Source organism: Lepeophtheirus salmonis, chromosome 5, assembly GCF_016086655.4.
Source record: "Lepeophtheirus salmonis chromosome 5, UVic_Lsal_1.4, whole genome shotgun sequence".
NCBI lineage: Eukaryota > Metazoa > Arthropoda > Copepoda > Siphonostomatoida > Caligidae > Lepeophtheirus > Lepeophtheirus salmonis.
In genome coordinates, this window is record NC_052135.2 from 5138078 (window position 1) to 5150140 (window position 12063).

The 12063-nt window shown below is 31.3% G+C and overlaps 1 long non-coding RNA gene across 1 annotated transcript in view; it reads left to right on the forward strand.

Annotated features, from left to right (window-relative positions):
* Nucleotides 1-12063, forward strand: part of LOC139905298 (uncharacterized) — a 295920-nt gene that overhangs the window by 8173 nt on the left and 275684 nt on the right. The gene's annotated exons all lie outside the window — the stretch shown is intronic.

Below are 12063 nucleotides of genomic sequence, written 5' to 3' on the forward strand. Positions count from 1 at the left end.
AACCCACTGTACTCTCCTATGTGGGATACTTGTGAGAGGGAAGATAACAAAACTCTATTAGTTCAAAAAATTATTTCAAATGATAACAGTTTCAGACTGGTGTTGGATTCCAGAATTAAACCAAATACTAAGAGACTCTAAGGATACAAACAGTTGAAATAATAATGAAACAACAAAACATGTAACTTAACTTGGTTCACCCACACAAGCAATCTCCATAAAAAAGAATAAAAATGACTAGAGATGGCATTTTATAGATTTAGGGAATAATAAAATTGTAATTTGTATCTACAAAAATCGCATCGTCAACTATGGCACGAGAGAAAAAATGAACTTAGTGCAATAAAAAAATTAAAGGTGATAACATTGATTTGCTTATAGCCTCTATTCACACGACATCTCTAGTAAATAGTTAGAATCAGGTCTGCGGAGTCGGTACATAGAATGTCCGAATCCAACACCATAATTTTGAATGTCAGACTCCGACTCAAATATACAATTTTTGAATATTATACTTTATAGCCTATATAAGTTTTATTGAGTAATTTGATTCTAGACACTATAAATATAGATTTGATTTATAGCTGTAAATAGTTATTAGTTATATGCAGGCTTGTAAGTGTTCCGCTATTTTAGCGTTCCGTTCCGCGTTCCAATCATGAGGCAGTACCATTTACACGGTACAACAGCTAATCGCGACTTCCACCTTGATAGTGTGTTTGATAGCGACAATGCTATTATAAACACTAATTAGTGGGAAACTATCTTTAATTTTGATGACATTCACGACCCAATGATGAGTCTCGGCACCATGATTAAGAATTATTGAACTGGTTAAGTACATATGTTCAAGTTAAAGTAGATTACTAGAAATTTTCATGTTGAATAAGATACTTCAAAAAGTGTCCCCTCAGCCCTCCTCCACTGTGCCACTACCACAAAATAGGTCTCCCAAGTGTTCGCCTTTAATTTATAAGCCTTTAAATCATAATTAAAAAGAAAAAAATATAAACTTTGATTTCTTGAATTTTTGTAAGTACAATTGGAACGGAACGCTAAAATCTCATTTATAGCTTTCAGCGTTAAAAAAAATACGTTCGTTCATTAAATGCACATTCCATGGCCGCCGTTGCATTTTGCGTTCGATTCACATGTATGGTTATATGTAGTGGGGTGTTTCTTATTTTTTATTGGTTGAAATGTCCGAGTTGCATGGTAAAAATCCGTTCCCTTTGATAAAAAAAAATATCATAGGCAATGTTTTATCAAAATTGAACAATGTTTAGAGGTAGCTCAAGGGCCTCCAAGTTTTGAAAATTGCCAATTTTTTCAAAAAAAGTGACTTGTTTCTCAATCATGAACATATTATCAGAGAATAAAAACAAACAAAATCAGTGCTCCTTGTATAAATTCAAATGCTTTCAATATTTATATACCCAAGATAATATTGTGCACACACCACAATAACCTTAATCAAAATGACTTCAACCTTTGACACTCTTTAAAGATATAAGGAAGGTAAACTGGTTGGAATATATACTTGATACTCTAATGCAGATCAAATATTGTTGTATATAGATATCAGAGATGATAAAAAGTGGATGAAAGTCAATTTTCAAAATGTTTATAATTTTTCTTGTAAAGATAAATGATCAAGAAAGAGATTTTTTTCAAATTTAAGCATGACTTTAAAAGAGTATAGAAATAACGTGTGTCTATGTATATTATATTCCTATTAAATAAAATAAGTTTGCCATTTATCATTATTTTAGATAATTATTACGTCAAAATATAAGTTTTCCCCACATCTATCAGATATTTTAATTATAAAGTTGAAGGAAAGATAAGGGCTCCATACCTTTGTCCAAACTCACACAAAATCCGGCCCTAATATAAAACTAATTATTTATATAAAGCAATTTCAATAAATACATTATTCCAAATTCCAAAGGGTCTTTAAGAACATACACCTAACCAAAAAAATTATATCAGACTGTACTTTTCAAACTATGTAGTGCATCATTTATGGATTAAGTGTTTAAGAAACATGTGCATGCCCCCAATCCAGAGATTGTTTGATTGTTTAACTTTGAATATTTATTGTTTTGAACGTCCATTCATTAAAATTAATTTAAGTGGATCGAAGCATAGTTATAAATGAGTAAGAGTCTCAAGTGAAGGCAATATATATTTTCTGTGATTCCATATTTAACGTAGAGAACACAAAAACTTTTCCTAGTCCAAAATAGAATTTCTTTCATTTGAAAAAATTTAAAGATTTGAACTCTATCAGGGATTTGGAATAGCGACGTCCATATTTTCAATTCTGTAGCTGTAATGATTTTTTTTTCTTCACTGAGGTCCTTCCTACATTATAAAATACAAATAATTAAATATGAACATAAAATAAAGGATAATTCTATTATAAAAATATAAATAAACATTTTAGTTTAAAATAATTTTTCTTGTTATGACCCCTTTATCCATGTTACAAACAACTGTACAAAAACAAATATTTAAACTTACTTATTTACTTTTTTTTTCAAACTTAATGTACTTATCAAAAATAACAACAAAACAACTAAAAACTTCTTAAATCGATGTATAATTAGCCTAAGAGTACTTTCATTTCGATTGAAAATATTTAATTATATCGGTGGCGTTATTCCTCGATGAGTCTAGTAGTTTGGGAATCCTCATGATTAATCTAGCAGCAGAAAAGCTGGTAACCAAACGGTTGGACAGACTAAATCTCCCTAGGTTTGACATCAATATAAAAACATTATTTAAAAAGCCTATTACTCCATCAAAGCAAAAATAGCTCCACTGCAGAATTGCTCCCTAATCAATTTATACGAATAAGTCGAATAACGAGGATGAGAGTATGAATTGCATATTATGTAGCGAGAAAATAGAAACGTCAGCACATATTCTCTACGAGTGTAATAGTGTGCGTCCTTTGGTAAGAATATGTAAAATAAAATTAAAAGGAAAACTACAAGTCTTGACGTCAAAAACTGATTGGGTAGAGGTCACAGATCCGAATCTTCCAAGGGCTTTTAAGGTGGAGGCCATTATCAGTAAAGTGCAGGTGATAATATATTCTTGCAGATATAACAAGAGACCCATACCAACAAATTTGGAATTGTGTAATCGAGAAAGAAATCGACGTTGTAGCAAATTTCTTCCATAATAGTCTTTAATTCGAATTTTTAGGTGGGTGTATAAAAAAAAATGTGATTTTACTGTTAATTTCTTATTATTGGTTTTTTTTTCATTAATCCATATCAGATATGTTTAGCGATTTTGTTATATTCAGTCAGAATGTTTTTTTGTTTGTCAGAATTATAAATAAAGGTACGCCTATTGGGTTCAAAAAAATTGTAATGATACCCCAATTTCAAAGTTTCGTTTACATAGTTTCGAAAATCATATCAGATAAGGTGCGCCCCCATTGAACATACATAGAATTTTGGTATTTAAATAGCTGGTGATTTTTACATTTTTTTATTTTTTTGTGAATATAGTTTTAAATGAATGATTATTATGTACAAAAAGATGCAAAATTGAACTAAACACATATATTATTCAATATTTGTAGAATTACATTAGTTGACAATGTAGTTAGATATTGGTCAACCCGCAAATGTCCAAGTGTTGGCTCAAATTACCTGATTTAACCAAACTGCACCTATTTATGACACCAAATCTGACAAAAATATCTAACTCCCAAAACCCAATAAAGACATATTCTTTATAATACATAGAACGGCTTATCACTGGCATTCCATACTTTTATGCATTTGTCAGGGAAGATAAGGCATGTTAACTAATATATCGTGCGTGTATACATCAAAATGTATATATACAGTGACTGTGTCATACTCTTCATTTTTTCGAAAATCAAAAACTGGTAGTGTTTTTTTAATGTCGTTTTGTCTTGTAGATTTCAAAAGTATAATTTTCAAAAGGATAGGAGATCGCTAAGCTACATCAATTTCACTTTGAAGGTAAGAGAAAATGTGTTTTTTTGTTTATTTTCTAGTAGTAGCTTTCGTTATGTAATTTAAAGATATTCATATTAAGGGAATGTATATTTATTGTCTTGGATGTGAAGAGTACAAATAGGAAGAAAATTTAATCATTAATTAACTTAAAGTTAAATAAGTTTACGATTTTAGGATAATTGCTGATATAAAATTCATAATTGAGCCCAATTGGTAGTTTAAGTTAACTTTTAAATATTTTATAAATTCATACCAAAACTATATCAACATAATTTGCAAAAAAATTTATATTAGATAAAACTCTAAATAATAGAGTCATGAATTAATTTAATAAAAGGTTAACGTAAATCATTGACAAAAATAAGATTAGAAGAGCGCAGGAGAAGTTGATTAAAGAGATAAGAGACGAATTTGAGAAGAGGAGCCAATCTCCTGTACCCTCTTTGATGGAAAAATCGACTGACTAATATTGTGATGGAAGGAATGGGCAGTGAATAGTCATTCATGGGTAGGATCAAGCAAGAGCACGAAACAGTTGCTAGTGGGCCTAGGAGTAATTACTTGTACCACTTTCTACTAGAGAAAGTAAACCAGATAGAATCACACCCTGAACAAATTGCAATGTTTATATTTAAATGGTTAAAGGAGAGGGTTTTCAATAAAACAGTAATGGCCATTGGAGGGGATTGAACAAATTAATCTGCAGTAAGGGAGAAAATTGGTCTGGTAAGTGTCGTATACAATAAGTGATATAAGAGCCTGTTAACTCTTTATGAGGACTTTAGCTGACTTTAGACTGCCTTGATTTCTCTTTTTCTGGGAAGTTATCAAGGGATTCAAAAATTAAGATCTTTCAGCTATTCCTTTATCTTCGACCCAACAATGGGTATGAAATAAGAAACCATCACCCACAATATGTCCTAAAAAAGGGATAAAAAAAGGGATTCGAAAAAGGCCAATAACTAGAAAAATCATGTTTCAAAAAAGAAGGATTCGAAGCATTAAGAAACGAGGGAGAGAGAGCAACTAATAATACCCCTCCTTCAAAGAGGACACATATTCCTCAAAGGCCTGCTGAAGACGACAAAGAATATAAAAAAGAAACTAGGCCCAAAAAGAAGTTTCTTTACGCCGACATTGCTAAGGAGGCAAACAAAATTTTAATAATAATAAAGAACGGTGACCATATGACCATTCAATCATTGAATGGAACAAAGCTATTAAAATACTTGAAACAGACTACGTACATCGTATGTCTGCATTTATCGGCGACTTCATTCCTAACTACGAAGGGTGTTGCTATACAAAGAAAAGAGCGGTCATTTACGTAAATGATGATGTTTCTGGACAATATTTCCTAAAAAGCATAATAGCAAATACACAACTCCCTGTGACCTTATGAGATTAAGTGGAGCGAATGAGGGAGCTCAGAAAAGAGAAAAAATCCCTTACGGGTTTCGTTCGTGGGGTGACTGGTAACATTAGAAACGAGGCTCTTGCTCGCAATAAAGCACACCAATGCAATATTCTTCAGATTAGAGGTAGGGTGGAGCTTGCAAAATCTGAAATTACTAACTTTGGTCTCTCGAAAACATCATTGATGAAACCAATCTCACTGTTATAAACGAAGGGAACAAGCTTACTTTCATCAGTCAGTCAATGAGCCAGTTCAAACATCGCCATGAAAATAGAGCATCAAGAGATAACAGGGTAGCAGATATATGTTTGACCATCAATGTCTGACCATAGATATATAGTTTTTGGATTCGGCAAATACATGGCCATCGTGGAGCAATCATAAAATCTTTGAAAAGCTAACTAGGACATCTTCTATACCATTAGATATGGGGTGTCCAAAAAGAACAACCATCAGAGCGAAATCAATTCCCTGATGGATCAACACTTCTTTTAAAAAAAAACGGCGTACAACTCTATTGAGTTAAAATCAGGGAAAAAAATTACAGACTGACCAAATCCTTCAGACTGATAACTCTTTCCAACATCCGCTTAAAGGGTTTTAGCAGATTTTACACTGGGAAGTTGAAGAAGAACACTCGACTCAACACTAGCCTATACAAGGGATTTATCAACTGCGATGGCTCTTTCACAAGTGCTTATTTTGAAGGTATCGATAAATCGTTCGACACCCGTGGTATCGAAAAGCTAGAGATAAGGAGATTATATTGATGAATAAAAATAAATTCTTGAAAAAAATGTTTTTTTCCTATCTAGGCTTATCGACCGATGTGATATGCATGGCAAGCAGTAATATTTAACTAACCAACAAGTGTGTCGTCTGCATACTAATGAACTTCCTTACGCCGTCTAATTCTTGAGCTTTATGGTATAACTTATATAATAGATTATCTGGACAAATAGGAAAGTTGATAGACTCGCTTACTGACTTGTATATCAACCAAACTTTCTCTGAATCTTTATTTACTCGCCATTACTCAAACTGTGTGATGAGGTTATTCAAGATTTTTGGTGTACAGATCAACACTACAGCTATATGACAGTGTGTGCTATCAGAGAAGGAGTGATTTCTGGAAGTATGGATTTCTTGAAAATCGGATTAATCAAAGCCGCTGGCTCACCACTAGTAATATACTTTAAAGACTCTGGGTTTCAAAGCTGGACTGTGGGGAAAAATCTATAAAATCTGAGACTCATAGTTTAAGATTTATGTGTATTATCCATATTGTTTAAATACCAAGGTGAAGCACTATTGGATAGAAGGGCACGTCATTTTTCAACTTAATTGTCCCAAGTCCGAGAAAAAATAGGTGCGTTAACTCTTGATGCACGCAGTGAAAAGGTCAGCTTGGTTTGCTGACAGCGAAATGATCCTACAAACCCTGGTTTTTTTTTAATTCCAGAAGGAGATAATAAATGTGGTAGAAGAAATCCTGGCGACCAGTGAGATAGTGGAACAAACGGTCAACGTGGTTGCCTATCTGTGAGGATCCAAAAACGCCTGCTATAAACAGAGGGGACTCTAACATAATTGACCAGATCATCTTGCCAAAAGGAGTGGCAGAGCCTCCTCTTAGCTGCTACTTAGCAATTTCTAAGTTGAAGAGATTCATTCAAACACCAATGAAAGTGTTGAAATGGTCATGGAACTCAAAAAAGTTGTCAAAGGGTTGTTTAAATGGTCACAGCATTTTCTTCAAAGCATTTCTCACTAAAAAGTAGAGATATGGCAATTCGGACTCAGGAAGCCAGCCGGAGTGAAATGTAAAAGAATGACCTCTACAACTTTCAAAAATTAATTAAATTATAAAAAAATTATACTAAAAGAAAAAGTTGAAACTTTTGAATTAATTCCAATGTAATTTAAATCATTTAATCAAACAAAATTTTTGTAAAAAATTATTCTAGATGGTGAAATTTATTTTCTCTTATTAGATATTTAAAAACAAAATACACCGCTACACCCTGATTTCCATGCATTATAAAAATTGAAGTTAATTTACTGTACCCTGTACTAACAGGCAGAGATGGGGACTTGGACTCAAGACATGCAATTTAGATTTGACTGGAAAGTAAAGACCCAATACTACATTTGATATGTTTCACCAGAATTAAATCGTGCTAACAATGATATGGAATAGACTCGCATACAATACATCACACTTGCTTTGTGATCAAACTGTATGAGTATGTGTTTTGATTAGTAGTAGGATTTGTTTTGAGTTACATTATACATATATCCATAATATATAAGCCATGGAAATAAACTATAAAATATTACAGAATCTGATCTCTTTCTGAATTAGGATTCTTTAATATCTGCTCATTATACCATACAAGTTGGTTTAATGAGTGTAGTTTTGCGTTTGAAGCAGGGCTGCAATGGAACTTTTCAACAAAGCCCCCGAAGTAGCTATATCTTCACTCTCCTCAGTTTCAACTGTAACCGTGATTGATTTCGTTATTATCTTTCTATTCCTTTAGTATCTCTAACGTTTGTTTACCGTGTGGTCCATTAAAATCTGAACACTTTTAATTTTAAACTTGAACAAGATATTTATTAATTAATAATATAATTTCAACAACATTAATATTATAAATAGATGTGTCTCAGCCTTTTCAATCATTAATGTAGCCACCCTTAGCGACAATCATGGCGTCCAAGTTGTGGCAGAAGGCATGATACCTGATGCAGATGTAGTCCTCCGCAATGGCATCCCTTTGCTGGCTGGCAGTGGAGACGATAGAGCTGACGGAGAAGATGTGGTTTTTTTAATTACTATAAAGTACTTATCGTTTGGAAACGTTTCGTTGAAAGTTTTAACGTCTTCGAAACGTTTTAAAACATACACCTTTGAAAAGTTTCAAACGTGCATGTAATATAAATCACATAACTATATCCACTATAAATAAATGAAATATATTTTAGAATAAAATAACATAGAAATTGTTTTTTATTAGCATACTAAGAGATATGTTCAAAAAATAAGTTTACATTTCAAATTTCGATGGATTTTTTTATGTTAGTACATTCAAAAAAGAACATAAATTTGTTGTTTAAAGCTATTTAAAGCTAGGAGAGGTGTGATTAGATACATTTTAGCTGTCGTTTACTATTTTATTTGCTCTTATATTCTTCTATGGGTGAAGAAAATAATTAAATAGATAGCTAGGACCGAGTTATCAGTCCTTTTGACCGTTGAATGTTTAAAAAGATTTAACTGATAAAAAAATACTGAAAAGGTAGGGAAAAAAGACTGAGAAAGCGATCAGTCCTAGGACTGATCCAAAACTATTGTTATGAAACTAAAATGCATGCATTTGACCACACCCAAACTTGTGAAAAAAATATAAATTATAATTTGTAGAAAAAAAAATGGAAGAAATTAGTAAATTTTCAACATGTAAGTGTCGTTGATCGTTTAAAAGGGGTCAAGATCTTCGGTTCTCTTTCCTTTGAACAAAAGGTAAGCCTCTGAATACTTTTTCTTTGGGTGCTCTCTCTTAATTGCGAATAAAGGAAGTGAGTTCTTATTTAATTTTTTTAAGTTTATTTTAATTTCTGTTGTTGTTGTTTTTTATTTTCTTTGTCTCTTACATTCGGTGAGTTGGATCCGGAGAGTAAGACACCTTCTCAATAGCAACTCAACAATAAAGTTACATAAGATATTGTCTCTGCTGAGCCAAAAAGTTTGGGTTCAAATTAACATACTTGAAGGTTATATTTTTACAATTCTAATTAAATCTAGGTTGATAAATAGTTGTAAAAAATATACTCTCATAGTATACTAACCAATATTTTGGATTTACAACTATGTTTATTATTAGGGATTTGATTTTTGTACAGAAAAAAACAAAGTTTAGCGATTTGAGCAACAAAAAATGTTATTACTTGGTAAATCCTAATTTTTTTGTTGGCAATCAGAACAGTGTTTTTCTTTTTTGCTTGAGGAGATAACATCTTAGTATAAAGTGTACACACTAGTCTGTCTGTTCATGAATGACAAAGAGTAATAAAGATAATTTATTGAGGAATTATAAGCTCCTGTTAGACTCGGAGTAGAATTAAGGATAGGCAACAGAGCAATTTCTGCTTACGTAATTGTTTGATACGGAGTGGGAATTATATTTATTTCCTTCCTATCATATCTGCTTGCAGCTAAATTGATGAAGCGTCATGACAGCTAAGCTCTCTTCCCAAATATTCTTAAAATTGTTAGGATTACCATGCTAATTGTTGGTTTCTTTTTTTTATACCAAACATACTTACAATTTAAACCCCTAGTTTTGTAGTTGATTTTGACGATTTGTAACACCCCTCCCCCCAACAAATCGTCAAAGTAACTCTCCATCATTCCTGAGCACAAGTGCTACTGATTAATTTATAAATAGTAACTATGTGTTCCAAGGAGCACAGAAATGAATATAAAACACTCTTTTTCTTTTTGTGTCTGACAAGAGTGCAAAAGAATTTTATTATATGAATAAAGTAAATGCAGTAAATTACCTATATTAAAAAGTTATTGAATTTATTTGAAGAGAAAGTTCAGCTATTGAACAATTATCATTTCAATGGCATAGAACATGTACTATATATATTTTAATTTAACTGTTATAGAATGCAAAAAGGACAATTAAAACCTTCAATTGCAATAGATTTGGCCTTTATAGCCTTTTTTTAAATGATCTGGGGTATAATTTTGATTCAAAGCCATATTTCGAAGTGAAATAGCTATAAGGATGAAAATGTTAGTAAATAAAATCATTTCATTATTTAAAAAATAAACTATTTATTACAGTTCCTACAGAATGTGTCTAGTAAGTAATAATACGGAAATCAAGTAAAATGAAGGATCTTATTTGGAAGCTAATATTTCTTGCATAGTATCAATTGCTTTATATAACAGCTTAACTTAAAACCTTTTGAAGTTGTAATATAAAGGGTGTATTCTTTAGTTTTAGCTATAATATATAGCAATGTAAAAAAAAAATCTTAAACCTTGCTCAGTCTAAACTATGATCCTTACTTCCTTTTATTGATTGACCATTTTAAATAAAGAAATAAGATTTTTATTTTTTTAATAATGTATATAAACAAGTAAGCACAGGTATCGGTGAAATCGGCATTATTGCGTAGATTCCCATACTTCCGAAAAGGCCGATTCGTACCTATTCCGATTCCAATGCATCAGTACACCCCTTGTTATAAATACACAAAATTATTTATTATTTTTTGAAATGGCTAATTAGGAATTATTAACATTTAAATATACTCGATTTTATTTGAAATTCAGTTAAAATAAGCGTAGCCAAAACAAGACATTGTTTCACATTGTTTTAAGTGTTCTCTGGATGTTTTCCCTTCCAAAAATAAATGAATAATGAAGTTCAGCTTTGGAAAATAAAAAAACACTGCAAATTGCAACTAAAAAATCTCATGCTCTTTTAATGTCAATTTTTTTTTCAACTCTATTTATTTATACGACTCTAATTAGAGATCAAAATATCGTAGTAAAATCAAATGGACTTGCTTTTTCAGGGGCGCCACACTCGAGGTAGCTGGAGGGGCTGTAGTATCCCAAATCAAGGAAGTTTTGCTTTTTGCTAGAATATTTTTTCTGCAGGATGAAAAAATTTAACGCAAAAATGGGTAAAAATAATTTTTTTAAGGATTTCTTTTCTATAAAAAAAAAGTCGTTCGACCAAATCATCAAGTAGAGCCAAAAATTATTATTTAATGTAGCTGGGCATAAGTAATCTTCTATTTTTTAGTACATGTTTGCAATCCAAAGTATTACTCGTTACTTAAATTAATACCAAGGGTATATCATAATCACTAATATGATCAATTTTGGTCAGGAGTTTATTTGCACAAAAGAACACTATGTCTATACTGTCTAGACTTTATGAAGCATGTTAACACGAGGCCCAATTTTAGAATTTCTTAGAGTTAGGTCATCTTTCAACGATTCTCAAACTTAAATGGGGCATTAGTAATTCAGCTTAGAGTCATCCGACTTCTAAAAGTTTTACTTCTAAATACTCATAAAAGCAAGTCCTTTAAATTAACTTTTATTAAAAATAGCATTTGTTCAAAAATACCATGAAAAAATTATTGCCAAATATTATAAATGACACCTCAACAAGCTGTTAGTTCAATTTGGCCAATTTTTGTTGGAGTTTTAAACTACTACACCCTATAAGGATGCAAAAAATTAATGTGGGATCTCAATTGAATCGCCTTTATCTATGCCTATTACTTTTAATCTAATATATTCGTATGTATTGTATTGTATAGACTAAAGATATAAAAACATTTCAGCTCTATGGTTCTATATAATCGTATCCAAGGTTAATATTTCTATACACCTTGATCATATCAACCTAATATTTTATAATATGTTGTGTACAAGTTGCGATGTATGTACGAGTTGCAACTTGTATAATCAAATTGTATAAGTTGCAATTTTTGTCTTTAAATGAATTATTAAATCATTCTAATTACCAAATATTAATTGATACTATCAGTTAATTTTGATATATTAAAATTGCTTCGTTATTATGTATTTATAAGTAAAAT